Source organism: Mus musculus, chromosome 13 (assembly GCF_000001635.26).
Source record: "Mus musculus strain C57BL/6J chromosome 13, GRCm38.p6 C57BL/6J".
NCBI classification, from domain to species: domain Eukaryota; kingdom Metazoa; phylum Chordata; class Mammalia; order Rodentia; family Muridae; genus Mus; species Mus musculus.
The window spans coordinates 118,646,583-118,661,388 of NC_000079.6; the positions used below are offsets into that span (position 1 = coordinate 118,646,583).

General features: G+C 38.6%; 1 long non-coding RNA gene across 1 annotated transcript in view; it reads right to left on the reverse strand.

Moving 5' to 3' along the window:
• Gm10732 (predicted gene 10732) overlaps window positions 1-12,161 on the reverse strand; it is a 55,334-nt gene extending 43,173 nt beyond the window's left edge. The window contains exon 1 of the long non-coding RNA NR_131153.1: window positions 12,035-12,161. This is a non-coding gene — a long non-coding RNA (predicted gene 10732). The remainder of the gene's footprint in view (window positions 1-12,034) is intronic.
• Window positions 12,162-14,806: the final 2,645 nt, after the last annotated feature.

Here is a 14,806-nt window from a genome sequence, read left to right on the forward strand (position 1 = left end):
AGTAAGATCCTAGCCACTCGCCATCAGTATACAAACACATAGACCCTAGCCTAGTCCGTTCAGACTGAGCAGGTAACGCTGACATTACAGGCATCTAAGACTATTTGTTCCTAGTGGATAAAGCGATGGTATTCTATCACATTTTTCCTAGGTTACCCACACACATGCACACACACACACACACACACACACAGAGAGAGAGAGAGAGAGAGAGAGAGAGAGAGAGAGAGAGAGAGAGAGAATAAAGAACTCAACCCATACAAGAGCTTAAAGCTAAACCCCACTAAAATAGACTAACCCCAACTGACTTCTGGGTATTTAGAAGGATGAGATTTGCACATTTTGCCTTTCTGGGAAAATATGGAGACTAAAAGCTTCGTGGGAGGAAATATTCTAAATATTCTGTGTCAGACAGTGCTGCCCAGATCTCCATCCTTTTTTTGTTTGTTTGTTTGTTTGTTTTTTAATTTTGGTTTTGGAGTTACCCTCACTCTCTGTCTCAGAGATACTGAGGTAACCAGTGATTACTATACTGACATGGAGTTTGGAAGCCTGTTCAAGCGCCGCGAAGTGTAAACGTTTCCTCACAATATCCTCCTGTTACCAAAGATCTGAGGTCTTTCTATGGTTTATCTCTTCCCACTTCCATCAAGTATAACTCAATGCGCACAGCCTTTCAGAACTGAAGCAATTTAAGTCAATTTGGTAGTTTATTAAAATTTGGCTTGCTTTTAGCTTGATAATTTTCTTAAGAGATACACTGTTTAAATGACATAACACAAATATAAAAGACATGGGTCATACAATGTATAATATCATCTTATAAGGTATCATATCAACATTGACAAGATATGAAAAGCATACATTTCTGTGCTTTGATGTGTATTTTCTTCACAGGAAGTTTTCCTCCATGCATATGCTACATGTTTGTGTGGGCTGTTATTACATGTCAGGTCAACTACAGTGTCTTGATTAATTAACAACAAAATATTAGAACTATACATTTTGAGTAGCAACATTTTAAAGATTTGAAGAAAATAAAAATATTTTAGAAATATGAAGTTTGAGTAGCAACATTTTAAAGATTTGAAGAAAAGCATCTAAAAATAAATAAACCATCAGTGGGGCTGGGGAAATTGTTCAATAGCGGGGAATCACTTGCTTTGCTTGCAGATGACCAGAGTTTGGTTTCCAGCTTCCAAACAGTACACATACATACAAATAAATAATGATAAATGTATAAATAAAACAAACCATAAATGCTTGACTTTTAACGGATACTATAACATAATAGCAAGTGAAAAGCCAAGACAAATTCAAAGTAAACCACATTTATTTAAGACAAAAATCCTCGTGATATGGCTTTACTGTTTTGTATAAGTCTTCAAAAGCCTTTTCTGAATTACTGTTTTAATGTCCTGAAGCCTTTTGCACAGTCGCATGCTGGTGATCCTCAGTGTCTTTTTTTTTTTTTTTTTTTTTTTTGCATTGCTAGCCCAGTTTGAATTCCAGATTGGTCTTGAACCCATGATGAAATGATCCTTCTTCTTTAGCCTTCAACTGAGGGGATCGCATAATGAGAACCATACCCAGGTGTATCCAGTGTTTAAACATATTCTATTTTCTTTGTTTATTTATTTATTGTTTTTGTTTTTTGTTTTTCAAGATAGGGTTTCTCTGTGTAGCCTTGGCTGTCCTGGAACTCACTTTGTAAACCAGGCTTGTATATTTATTAAAAAATGAAACACCTCATCCCAGTCAGACTGGCCATCATAAAGAAATCTGACATCAAACGTAGAGAGGAGATGGAGAAATATAAAGCTTATTCAGTGCTGGGTGGATTATGAATAGGGCCAGTCGGAAATCCATTAGAGATTTTTTTTCCAAAAATTACAATTGTAATTGCATTATGACTCAGCTATTTCACTCTTGGACATACACCTGTAAAATACCATACCCTGCCACAGAGTTCTTTAAGCTCTCATAGTTACTACTGCCTTATTCATGACAGCAAGAGAATAGAATCAACCTACATGACCACCAGCAAGTGAATGGATAATGAAATGCTGTTCACCTATAGAAAAACTATATTACAAAATTTGCAGGAAAGTGTATGGAGTTGAGAGGTAGAATATTAAGTGAGGTCACACAATTTCAATAAGAAATAAAAGCGGCATGATCTCCTTCTTACAGGTATCCTATACTGTAAGGGTGTGGCGGTGTATATAAATGTACCCATGGGTACAATAATGATAGTAAGAGAAAAGAGTAGATTTATGTGATGGGGTAGGACAGATGCATGTAATGGCCACATGGGTCATGATAGAAGCTATAAAGCCAACGTTTTTCCTAGTTTTAGCTCTATTGTAGGATTTTCTTTATTTTATGTATGGCAAATAAGTGAGGCAAAATATATCTGACCATAGATGTGTAAAATCCAATGTGAAGCTCTACAACTTCAGCATGACTATTTTCAACTTTACCAAAATCCAGTGGTTTTTTTTTTACAGATATTAGATATAGCTAATTTTGATGCATGAAGATTTTTATAAGGTGCCTAGCAGTAGAGGAATGAAAAGGCTAGGGTCTGTGTATTTTTATTATATAAGTAGATTTGTCTGGAGGTAGCCATGTCCGTCATCTAGATTTTTTTTAGAAGTGATAGAGTCATCTATAAATCCCTTCAGAGAGAAGAATTCCAGGTTTTTAATGACTCTCCTTTCCCTACTGGATTCCCTTAGAGAAACTCTCAACATGATTTTTTTTATTTTTACTGTTATGTCAGAGTAAATTTGCTTATTATACTTACAAATTGCTCTATAGTTTTTAAAAGACTCCATGTTAGCAAAATATCAAATTACATTATCTGATTCATTCCTTTATGCTTTCTTAAAGTACCTGATGGTTACATTTTGTAATAGTACACAGATGACTAGTTCTACTTTAAAGTCATATCCTTAATGGTCTCTAGTAAAAAGGGTTCATTTACTGCACAGTATTGTGAAAATGTCTGCCTTCTTATTTCATGGCCCATTGTAGAAACATATTGGTTCATTAATGACAGATACAGATGGTGTCCATCTGCCCTCCATTTTTAACTCTAAAAATGGAGGCATAAAGATACTTGAAACACTAGACTTGCAAAATCAGATGCAATCTAACAGCTCAAGGAAAAAAGTTATTTGATCCACAATTATATTTTTCTATATTCTTGATCTTATATTACCAAGGCAAACAAGGATAACTATGTTCTAAATATAGAGTTTATTTGAAGCCCACACTTTTGTTCTACTGCAAGTCATCTAACAACAAAGATATTATGGACCAATTTTCTACATATGATTTATTTCACATTTGCTTTGATAAACGCAAGCATTTCAGACATGTTCTGACCTTTAGTTTTAATACACTACTTCTTTGCATAAGAAAAGTTCAAGTATTTATTAACTGAATGTAGCTAAATACACAAGGAAATGTCAATGCTTCGGAAACCCTCATCAAACACTGGATTATAGAAGAAAAATATTATATTCTTAAGCACAGAAGATATGATCATATTTAAGATTGAAATTCTGTTTTTGCTTTTTATTATCTCCAGACAGACTATACTATGTCAATTCCCTCCACGGATACCATGAAGATGCATGGAAGGCTTCAAAAGCAAAGTAGACATTCCCATGGAATAGGTGGACTACAAAGATAAGTCATGCAGTTGGAAAGACGAATGGGCCTAAACCCTTCAGAATGAAAATAGGAAAACATGAATAAATACTTGAAATAGTACTTCCATGAGGATAGAAGAAAAAGCAAACTATCAGTAGAAACCATTTTAGCAAGGTTAACATTAATGTTTTGAATAAATGTACTAGAGGCAATAATAAATACAATGTTCTTTCACGAGTGTAAGCATTTTAGATGTCAAATTTTTATACACATAGTCAAGGAAGCATAGACAAGAATATAGCTGTGTTTATGTTCGTATGTGGGCCTATTCATTGTAGGCATTTAGATTCAAAGTGGATTGAAGTTATTCTTTTCACTCAAAGTTCCATTTCAAAAGTATTTGAAGATCATATTTGATACTATATTATTTTTGTCATTGTTTGAATGACATACTTTGTTTTCTTATTTTATAATACTCTCTCATTCTCAAATACTTATCAAGTAGTAATAAGAATTAATGCAGTTAAAAATATAAAGGCTTATTCTTGAAAATCTTATACTGAGGTTAATTACATAAAATCCACTTGCTCCCAGATTTAATTTTACCTATAATTCTTGCCCTGAAAACTGATTCTACTTTTACTTAAGTGATATCTTTCTAAGCTAAATTTAGTTCATCTAATAAACTATATTTTATTTTAGGTATAAAATATAGGATACCACATCACACAGACTAATGTTTAAATAAATACCAGGTTGCTTTGTAATATGAGACACCCAACAAACCACCTAGATTTTTTTTCCATCAAATCACTAAATATCTGAATTTTTTTTTGTGAACTACAGAAATACAGGAGAAAAGTTAGAGCAAAATGACCGAGAATATCTTTTATGGTTGAATGAGAACAAAGTCTAGTTAGTTAATATTGTTGTTCTTCCTATGGGGTTGCAAACCCTTTCAACTCATTCAGTCCTTTCTCTAACTTCTCTACAGGGGACCCAGTGCTCAGTCCAATGGTTGACTGCAAGTATCTGCCTCTGTATTTGTTTTTTTTTTTCTTTAAAAAAAAAAAACAAAAACATTTTTATTAGATATTTTCTTCATTTACATGTCAAATGCCATCCTGAAAGTCCCCTATACACTCCCCCTGCCCTGCCCCCCAATCCACCACTCCGGCTTCCTGGCCGAGCCATTCCCTTGTACTGGGGCATATAGTCATTGCAAGACCAAGGGCCTGTCCTCCCAGTGATGGCCGACTAGGCCATCTTCTGCTACATATGCAGCTAGAGACATGAGCTCTGGGGGTACTGGTTGGTTCATATTGTTGTTCCACCTATAGGGTTTCAGACCCCTTGAGCTCCTTGGGTACTTTCTCTAGCTCCTCCATTGTGGGGGGGGGGGTTGTGTTCCAGCCAAGAGATGACTATGAGAATCCACTTCTGTATTTGCCAGGCACTGGTATAGCTTCACAAGGGACAGCTATATCAGGGTCCTGTCAGTAAAATCTTGCTGGCATATGCAGTAGTGTCTGCGTTTGGTGGCTGATTATGGGATGGATCCCTGGGTGGAGCATTCTCTGGTTGGTCCTTCCTCTGTCTCAGCTCCAATCTTTGTTACAGTTTGTCTTAGTCAGGGTTTCTATTCCTGCACAAACATCATGACCAAGAAGCAAGTTGGGGAGGAAAGGGTTTATTCGGCTTACACTTCCATTCTGCTGTTCATCACCAAGGAAGTCAGGACTGGAACTCAAGCAGGTCAGAAAGCAGGAGCCAAGGCAGAGGCCATGGAGGGATGTTCTTTACTGGCTTGCCTCCCCTGGCTTGCTCAGCCTGCTCTCTTATAGAACCCAAGACTACCAGCCCAGAGATGGTTCCACCCACAAGGGGCCTTTCCCCCTTGATCACTAATTGAGGAAATGCCTTACAGTTGGATCTCATGGAGGCATTTCCTCAACTGAAGCTCCTTTCTCTCTGATAACTCCAGCTGTGTCAAGTTGACACAAAACTAGCCAGTACACAGTTATATTCTTTTTTTAATTAGGTATTTTCCTCATTTACATTTTCAATGCTATCCCAAAAGTCCCCCATACCCTCTCCCCCAATCCCCTACGCACCCACTCCCACTTTTTGGCCCTGGCGTTCCCCTGTACTGGGGCATATAAAGTTTGCAAGTCCAATGGGCCTCTCTTTCCAGTGATGGCCGACTCCGACTAGGCCATCTTTTGATACATATGCAGCTAGAGTCAAGAGCTCCGGGGTACTGGATAGTTCATAATGTTGTTCCACCTATTTGGTTGCAGATCCCTTTAGCTCCTTGGGTACTTTCTCTAGCTCCTCCATTGGGGGCCCTGTGATCCATCCAATAGCTGACTGTGATCACCCACTTCTGTGTTTGCTAGGTCCTGGCATAGTCTCACAAGAGACAGCTATATCTGGGTCCTTTCAGCAAAATCTTGCTAGTGTATGCAATGGTGTCAGCGTTTGGAGGCTGATTATGGGATGGTTCCCTGGATATGGCAGTCTCTAGATGGTCCATCCTTTTGTCTCAGCTCCAAACTTTGTCTCTGTTACTCCTTCCATGGGTGTTTTGTTCCCAATTCTAAGAAGGGGTGCCTCTGCATTTGTAAGGCACTGGCAGGGCCTCTCAGGAGACAGTCATATCAGGCTCCTTTCAGCATGCACTTCTTGGCATCCACAATAGTGTCTGGGTTCAGTAACTGTATATGGGATGGATCCCCAGGTGGGAAAGTCTCTGGATGGCCTTTCCTTGAATCTCTGCTCCACACTTTATCTCCATATTTACTTCTGTGAGTATTTTGTTCCCCTTCTAAGAAGGACCGAAGCACCCACACTTTGGTCTTCCTTCTTATTGAACTTCATGTGGTCTGTGAATTGTATCTTGGGTTTTGGAGCTTTTAGACTAATATCCACTTATCAGTGAGTGCAAACCATGTATGTTCTTCTGTGATTGGGTTACCTCACTCAGGATGATATTTTCTAGTTCCATCAATTTGCCTAAGAATTTCATGAATTCACTGTTTTTATAAGCTGAGTAGTACTCCATTGTGTAAATGTACCACATTTTCTGTATCCATTCCTTTGTTGAAGGACATCTTGGTTCTTTCCAGCTTCTGGCTATTATAAATAAGACTGCTATAAACAGGTCTGCATAGGAAGAACAACAATATCAACCAACCAGACCCCCCAGAGCTCCCAGGGACTTAGCCATCAATCAAGGAGTACTCATGGCTCCAGCTGCATAAGTACCAGAGGATGGCCATGTCAGGCATCAATGAGAGGAGAGGTCCTTGGTCCTGTGAAGGCTCGATAGATACCCTAGTGTAGGGGAATCAAGGGCAGGAAGGTGGAAGTGGAAGGTTGGGTAGAGGAACACCCTCACAGAAGCAGGGGAAGGGAGGATGGGATAAGGGATTTCTGGGAGGGGGGAACAGGTGAAGGGGATAACATTTGAAATGTAAATAAAGAAAGTATCCAATAAAAAAAAGAAGAAAGTCTATTCCCTGAATATTGTTTCTCTACAGTCTAGATGGTTGAGCCACTTTAGTCGAAGACATTATGTTCCTGAAGTGTTTCAAAGCCACAGAATTGAACAGCACATTTGTTTACTGTAGAATGAATTTATAATCCTAACAAGCCCATATAAAAGACACAGAATCCAGGTATTTTATTTGCAAGCTATAAGCCTAGATGGATCTAAAGCTATACTGACTTATTATATAGCTATGGAGTCCTTCCCTTGTTACTTGCTGTTTCTCCTGGCCATGCAGTTCTGATCTAACCATGCAGCTTCTTCGTCCTCCATTTTCTGCTCCTCTCTCTCCAGCTGTAATCCCTCTCTCAAACCTAAAGTCATACCTTTCTCCCTCCACTGGCCAATCACACATTCTAGCATTTTATTGACCAGCTAAATTGGGGCAAAGTTTCACATGGCATCAAATTGAGTATGTGAAGATCTGCTCTTTGGGGGCAATCACATCTTGAGGAGCCAGTATTTAGCATTAGAATACAAGTAGTATTAAACCAATACTTAATTTTTAGTATTAGTATTAAACCAATATTTAAAGTAAGCGTAGAAAGGCCAGGCATAGAACTGTATTCTGATAAGAATAGGAGAGTGTCTCCATAATATTTTGCTATAGTTTGTGGCTCCTTGCATAGCCTTTATGCTTAGAAGAGTAACTGTCATACAAAATGTAATCAAAAATCTGCTAAAACATGAAATTAAAAAAAATGAGAAAGACCAAGAGAGACAGAGAGAGAGAGACAGAGAGAGAGACAGACACGGGGAGGGGGAGAGGGAGGGGGAGGGAGAGGGAGAGGGAGAGAAGTTTTTTTAGGAAATACTTATCAATACATTATGTAAACAGTACTGTCCAGTTTGGTCTTTAAAACATTTAACTAATTCTAGAACTTTAAATAAAAATCCAAATCAGGGTCAGCAAGATGGTGTAGTGATTAAAATCACCTGCTGTTAAGTCTGAGCACCTGAGTTTGCTCTCTAGTACCCACGTGGTAGGAGAGAACTGAGTCCTGCAAGTTCCTTTCTTACCTGCATGGGCACATCATCACATAAACAGCTGCCATTTCAACACTCGTGACAAAATGTAAATAATCCAAAACACTTTCTGTCTTCCTCTCTGCAGTATTTTCTTTTGGAAACAACAAGTTAACTGTTCACTTAAATGTATAAGGAAAAATGATCCTCAATATCTACTAGATTGTAAACATTCTATAATCAGGCTAAATCAATGAAGCATTGTTAGGAATACATTAAATAAATAATAATCTGTGATTACTATAAATTCAAGTTTTCTATACAAATGCACAATTAGCATTCTACATACTCTAGCAGGCTTTTTGTTTGTTTGTTTGTTTGCTTTCCTGCATCCTAGAGGATTTTAATTCAGTGTCAGAAATTAACACCTATTTACATGTATTATATGCAAGGATGCATTACATAGTAAAAAGGAAAGTTTAAATTGTGGACCAACATCTCCCAACTTGAACTATGAACATTGGGCTAAGGAGCCAAAATGCAATTCTGTTCTAAGATATAGTTTAATGAAAAAGAAATATTAGGTAAACAGACAAGAAGAGGTAGATAGAGTACAGGAAGATGAAGAATTAGCATAAGGACTCAAGATATAAAGCAACATTTTTATAGCATAGTGTGATGAAGTAACAGATGTGCATGCTGATGCAGTAAACATAAAGAGAAGATTAAAATGTAAGGGTATGTGAAACACAAGAATGCAGGGAAAAGATGCTAGCTATGAAAGAGGATTAAAACTAATGGATTTCTCATTGTAATTTTGCCATGAGTTTTTGGTGTTTAGTGGTAGTTAAGTGCATAAGATATATATGATACTTGAAGTGTAACATTTAACACGAAGCTTCACAGCCTTCACTCCGAGTGCTTGTATAGACATGCTTGAGTTCTGTAGACTTTGTACCATTAGTGTGGGATGTATTTATTTACTTACAGGAATTTTTTATTATAAAGTCTATATGAATTTTTAGAGTAACTAATGGATATGTAGTTGATCCTCCAAAATATTAGCTATTGGTCACTTGTTTTAAAAAAAAAAGCATTATTCCTCTGTTGAGGGACATCTGGGTTCTTTTCAGCTTCTGGCTATTATAAGTAAGGCTTCTGTGAACATAGTGGAGCATGTGTCCTTATTACATGTTGAAGCATCTTCTGGGTATATGCCCAGGAGTGGTATAGCGGGGTCCTCAGGTAATACTATGTCCAATTTTCTGAGGAACTGCCAACCTGATTTCCAGAGTGGTTGTAACAGCTTGCAATCCCACCAGCAGTAGAGGAAATTCTCCCCTGTGCCCATCTGCTCAAGGCTCTTCCCCAATTTCTTTTCTATTATTTTCAGTGTATCTGGTTTTATGTGGAGGTCCTTGATCCACTTGGACTTAAGCTTTGTACAAAGACATAAGAATGGATCAGTTTGCATCCCTCTGCATGCTAACTGCCAAGTGAACCAGCACCATTTGCTGAAAATGCTGTCTTTTTTCCACTCGATGGTTTTAGCTCCTTTGTCAAAGATCAAGTGACCATAGGTGTGTGGGTTCATTTCTGGGTCTTCAATTCTATTCCATTGATCTACCTGCCTGTCACTGTACCAAATACCATGCAGTTTTTAATCAATATTGCTCTGTAATACAGCTTGAGGCCCAGGATGCTGATTCCCCCAGAAGTCAGATGAAACATTTGAATAAGCACCATTTATGAAAAAGGAGAAATTTAATTATAAAGTAAACTTTGTTTATAATGAAAATTACATCATATATTACAGAGGAAGGCTTTGTGCTGAAGGCACTGGGAGGAATGTGCTCTGGAAGTATTTTATCCTGTGAGTCCTGCTCTGCTGTCCTACTTTGACCTTGTTGACGGACAGGGTTTTTTTAAGAGCTGATGCTTCCCACTTCTGTGCTGCAGTGATCATGAGTTTCAAGTAAGGGGTTGGTGAGGGCTAAATAGTTACACTGTTTTAAAAGTTACAGACTTTGAAACAAACGGAGCCTGACACAGTGTCTAAGAAGTAACAGCAGTAAATGTTGCTATCCTTACTAATTTTCAGTGGCAGACCTATACTTGAAATAAAATGCAAGAAAATTGCCATGCAGCCAAACGAAGGCACAGATTTAAGTCTATGTTCCTAAACCACATTACAGTTCAGTCTCCCCAAAACTAAAGATGACAGGGAGTGAAGCCAGAATTTGACATAGACAGAAGACACACTTCCCAATAGGTATTTAGCTGACACAACTAAAGATGCCGCTATGTTTAGTGCAATTTCTATACCCCAAAGGTTCTCCTAGAACTGCATGGTGGTATTAAATGTGGAGCCGGTGACTCCAAGTCTGGTGAGACTGATCGTCCCGGGAACCTTTGTGTGCCGGCTGATTTGCCATCTGTCAAGAATGGCTTATCAAAGGAGAGGGGCCAGATGTCATGAAAGATTGCTGGCAAAGTGAGAGAAATCCCTGTTAATTCTGCCCTGTCCTGAAAAGTCAGAATAGGGAACTTGCAACCTTTCTTTTAATGAAAGTTGAGTTAATATCACACCTATTACCAAAAGCTCCCCAAATAGCTTAAAATAGTCATTTTGTTGAAACCATAACTATATTCATTGTAAGCAAGTGTGCAAGAGCTTACAACTTATCTATCTACTGGGGGAGATCTTTCCTGTGGTAGTAAGAGTGAGGCAGCAGGCCTCATAACATAAAAATGAACCAAAAATGACTCGAAAGCTTTATACAGACTCAGGCAGTACACTCACCCAAAAGCCCATCCCTCTGTGGAGGACTTAAGGTACAATGAAATCATTGCTGTGGTGTAGTAGTCAAGGGAAATTCTTCTTACATCTGAGAATCACTTAATGGTGTTTAGACTACTTCCACCAGCCTGCTCTGCTCTGCCTGAAGGACCCAACTCTGCTGCCTCAAGAGCTGAAAAAGGCCAGAGTGTAAAATCTATCAGTCAGAAGTGGCTAAATCCATGCTGAGAGAGTTCTACCATCTGTTAGCTCTTTCTCTTCGCCACTTTTTACTCGGGAAGAAAGTGTGTGTGTGTGTGTGTGTGTGTGTGTGCGTGCGTGCGTGCGTGCGTGCGTGCGTGCGTGCGTGCGTGCGTGCGTGCGTGCGTGCGTGTGTGCGTGTGTGTGTGTGTGTGCGTGGGTGTGTGGGTGTGTGTGTGGGTGGGTGTGTGTGTGTGTGGGTGTGGGTGTGGGTGGGTGTGTGTGTGTGTGTGTGTGTGTGTGTGTGTGTGTGTGTGTGTGTGTTTCCAAAACCAAAGGAGAATGAACTTTCCAATTAAATACCCTCAGAAACAAATTTGCGCACTTGAGCTTTGCCACTGCCTGGGGCAACTGAAAACCAAAACAGGATGTTTTGCTGAAAGGAGAGGCCAGTTTACCTTACTGTTTCATTACAGAGAACCACCACCCACCTGGGAGGGCACTGTCTTACTCCAGAGGAAGAGTAATTAAGACTCAATTTAGGTCACTTAAATCTCCAAGTTCAAAAGTCCTTCTAAAACTCTAATAGTTCTTGGGGCTCTCTTGACAACTGCTCTGTACAATTTCAATTTTTTTCCATGTCCTTCAAAATTGCCTCCACCCTGTAAAGTGCTCTTTCGTCATCTGCTTAAGAACGATCTAGAGCTAGCATTTCATTTGAGGAGATGCTGTGTGGGACTCAGAAATGCTCCCAGCGTGACATTTAACCATCCGGCTGCTTTGAACTAGAAAAGAAGGCTCAAGTTCTCTTGGACTCCCCCGTCTGGAACAGTCTCTCCCAAAATCCAAGAAGAGCGTCTCTGAAAGCCTCTTACCTGACTCAGTACTTCTAGAAGCCTGCAGTGGTCATGAGAGTCCTCTCTATAATCTCATCGCAGAGTAATAGTTCCCACAGAAGAAGAGCTTGAAAGTGAAACACCACACTCCAAACCTCAAGGAACCTTTGTCCCTACTCACAGTCTACTCTTTGGACTCATTCGTCTCTGCTAAAAAAATCATTTACTAAAATTGCCTCCTGCCTTGCCTTTTTTTTTTTTTTTTTTTTTTTGCTTATGAAGAAGGCTATACACACTTTGCTATCACAGTGGGTTAATGAGTACCCTGTGTCACCCGAGTACTTGAGATTCTGAACGCTAGTATCTCATCTCCTGTTAGCCTAGCCAGTCCATTGTTAGTTTGTTCCAGAAGACCCAAAGACCCAATTACCAACTCTTCACAGGGGAGAAAGTTTATGTCACACAGTTTAAAACCAACAACCAGGGCCTGCAACTCTCAGTGGTTGAATGTATCTGCTGACGTGTCTAGCCCGAACTCAACTTTGGGACCCACATGGCAGAAGGAAAGAACTGACTCTTGCAAGTTTTCTCCTGACTTTTCTACATGTGCATGGCAAGTGCATATACGCATGTATTCATTAGAGTAAGTAGATAATAAGTATATGTAAAAATGTTTAAACAAATTATTTTTAAAATATGAACAACAATCAAACACTTTTAAATCTCTTAAAATTTAGGTTCTGATTATATTTTGCATATCTCAAGATTTTCTTTAGGATACAAAAATAAATAAGTAAATAAATAAATAAATGTTGTTGTTGTTGTTGTAGCCATTATGTTAACAGAGTCAAAATTTTGAACTTTATACTATGGTATGGATGGTTTAGTTAATTCTTTGCAAAATCTCCTGGGCTAGAACTTTGGTGAGTTGGAGCAAGATTCTGAACCTTTCTTTCCTGGGATGCTGCTATCTGTAAAACTGGAGGTTTTTACATAATGTGACCACAGGCAGCAGTAGCACGTTAGTAGAAACAGATGTAAGGAGATGAATAGAGAAGTGAATTCTGTCAAAAACATCCCTAAGTGAACTGGAAAGGCCCAAGAGGCCTCAACTCTATTCACAGAACTGACGAAAGCTGGGGGCAGAAGAGATGGCCTTCCCCTGGAAAAGCACACCACTGATTGTCCAATGTTAAATGGTCAGCCCTGAAAGCATACATACACACAGCATTACATGAACTGAGCAAGTTATATTTAGGAATGTATCGATGTATATGCATATGCATAGATGCATGCAAAACAATTGGTATAAAAAAAAAAGGCCATGAGTGAGAGAAATGTATGGGAGTAATTGGGGGTGAGAAAAAGAAAGAAATGTTGTGATTATATTATAACCTTGAAAATAAAATTAAATCAAATTCAAATACTTTTAGAGAGAACGAAACCAGAAGTAAGCCTCTTTATCAGCATGAGGCTGTATTCAAGTTAGGGGGCAGTAGTGGACTAGACAGACATGTAATAAAAACAATAAATGAAGGATTAAATAAAATTTGGCTGAAAATAATAATAGTGAGAAGAAGAAGAAGAAGAAGAAGAAGAAGAAGAAGAAGAAGAAGAAGAAGAAGAAGAAGAAGAAGAAGAAGAAAGAAAGAAAGAAAGAAAGAAAGAAAGAAAGAAAGAAAGAAAGAAAGAAAGAAAGAAAGAAAGAAAGAAAGAAAGAAAGAATAATAAAAACAAGACATTTTGCAAGGAAATTCACAATAACCTCTCAGAAAATATAAGGCAAAACAGTTTACAGCTACCTGAGCAGTGGTTCTTGCTTCACTACCCATAGGTACATCAGCAGAAGAGAAAAGTTACAGACTAGAACTATTTGAGTATAGACCTCATCTCAGTGTTGAATAATACGGATGCAAAGTTGATCTACAAAAACAACCCAAGCAAAACCTAACATTAGAATAAACCCTGAGCAAACATATCAACAGCACAAGGGAAACCAGATTCTGCTTGATTTGGGGTAACTCCAAGCAAAATACTGAAACACCATTAACTAGCAAAAGCAGTAATTTCTAGGATATACTGATTTATGTGGATCCTAATGTGTAAAACGGATGATGTGTTAGAATAGATTGCTATCTAGCCGCAGTGAAACTTTAAGCAATGGATGGCCCAGTAGGAGATTTTTATGTCACTGGGTCTGTATCCACCAAGAAATGGAGATTAAAATACTTTAAACCCTTCTTACCTCTCTTTCTTCCTCTCCCTTTGTCCTCTCCCTCCCTCTTCTTTCCTTTTGCTGTCTAACCCCAGGTCATAAACCTTAAGGGTGGGGTATGTGTAAAAGGATGGCTAGGCAGTTTAGAGTGATTATTGCTCTCACAGAAGACCAGGGTGTAGTTCATAGCATCCATGTGGTGGCTCACAGGCATCTGTAACTCAAGTCCCTCTTCTGACCCATGTGGGAACCAGGTGCACACATGGTACACAGACATACATGCAGGAAAATCAATGAAGAAGCACAAGCAACTAGGGAATGCTGAGCGTGGGAAAAATCATCTCCATGGAAAAGCACACCAGCTGGTTATCTGATACCAAATGGCCAGCCCTGAAAACATGAATAGAAGTGGTACCACACAGACTAAACAGGTTGTATCTAGAAATATATATGTAATAACCATTAATAAAATGTCCATAAATTTAAAAAGAGCAAAGAGGGCTTTATGGGAGGGTTTGAAGGGAGGAAAGGGAAGAAGAAGATGATATTATATTATAATCTCAAAAATAAAAGAAGTAATAAAAAGGGAAAGCCCA